Raw genomic sequence first — 1762 nt, 5'->3', positions numbered from 1 at the left:
CAGGCATCAAGAGGCTCACCTGTCTCCAGTGCTGGAAAGCCTGTCAAATTCCAGCTGTTGTCAGCGTGAATGGGTGCCTAATGGCACTTGGACCAAGCTTTGGAGCACCCTAAGCCTGTCAATGTCATGAAAGGCCACCCAGCCTGGATGGGGGAGCCAGGCAGGTGCAGGAGCTGGGGCCAGGATAGAATGCAGAATGCTCACCTATTGTATTGCTGATTTCCTTTCTGAGGCCCATGCAAAATAGTCATTTTTGTCCAGAACACTTTATTTAGACTTCTGTAAATCACAACAGCTTTGCTTAAAATGATTAGGGAATTAAACATCTATCCTAGATGTATTTGGGTTTCTAGTATGTACTTAATAAACATTTGTTGAATAGTGAATAAATGTCACTACATATTTGCTAAAATATGTGAATGACTAAATGCCAATTTACTCTTAATTCTCAAGAATAATCATGATTTTGGTGCTTGTTTCTTAANAAAACAAAAAACATCAGGGTTAATTCTCCAAGTGCCATATTCTCTACACAGTCAGTTCTCATTGGGATAGGAGCTGAAAAACACCTGTTGGAATGAATGTACCAGAAAATATTGCTGATAAATCTCAGGGGGGATCTCCTCTCATTAGACACACCAAGAGCATTTCTTTGCAGCACTGCAAATAGAGCTGCCAGAACTGACCTAAGTTTTGCACCAAACGGTGTATATAGTAGTACAAACTAGTACATGAGAGCTCCTGCCTTTTATCTGAGAAGTAGGACTTTGCAATCATCCTCTCTCACTCCAGTGCTTGCTGGTCCAGGCTCTCTTATTTAGTCCTTAGCATAATGTTGCAAATGGATATAAGCCACCTTGGTCAGTCACAATTATCAGGCTCTTTTTTGGCAGATAGTGGAGGCCTTCACTTGTTAGATCCCCCCCACTCCCTGCCGTGCCCCTGGGTGGCACAATAAGCAAGTCTCAGACTGCATTTTCCCATATATATTTCTATCAGCAGGCACAAAACAGTCACGTGTCCATCGTGTAGCTTGATGAAGCCTCAGCAAACTGCTCTTTCATTCTCCAATGAGCATGTTGCATGCCCGTGTGACAGTGCCCTGGCAGTATGCTTCAGCTAGACTGCTGGTGGAGGACAATCTTCTGGAAATGACTCAGCAGGATGGAACCCTTAGGCGTTAGCTGTCAATTCAAAGGGTCAAGTCTGCTGCACTCACCTGTTTACCTAGGGAGGTGCCTGGGCAGTAGTTCTAGTCAACCCACATGTCTTGAACTCCACTCATTTCACCAATAAAAGGTCTTTTCTAACATCCATTATGACTAACAACAAACACTCTGGTGCTGACTGGAGATGAATAAGGTTGAGCTTGTCTGAAGCTTGTGTTAATAGACACTGCAGTGGGGGCTTCTGATTACTCTTTCAAATGCTAAATAACTACCTCTAGAGTGTATATTTGCAATCATGGTGCTTCAAATGTCAAGCAACCACCCCTTCAGTGTAGAATAAAACTATCTTGCAGACCTTATATTACAGGCAGACACTCCACTGGAAGTCTTTAAAGACTTCCACCCTTCTCTGAGAGGTCATGCTGTCCCTGACACAGCTGCCCCACTTCCCAGAAGCCCAGATGTATTTTGCTGGCAGCAGCTTTCCTTTCAGCCATGGATCAGTGCTGGGGAAGCTTCCTGCTCTCTCTCTCCAGCACCTTGTCAGGTGAAAGCCTGCTGTGTCCCACAGTTGCCTCTGTTCCCAGCAGCCC

The sequence above is a fragment of the Galeopterus variegatus genome, unplaced genomic scaffold (genome assembly GCF_000696425.1).
Source record: "Galeopterus variegatus unplaced genomic scaffold, G_variegatus-3.0.2 Scaffold3307, whole genome shotgun sequence".
NCBI lineage: Eukaryota > Metazoa > Chordata > Mammalia > Dermoptera > Cynocephalidae > Galeopterus > Galeopterus variegatus.
The sequence above is the reverse complement of the archived record's forward strand: the minus strand, read 5'-3'. Positions refer to the sequence as shown.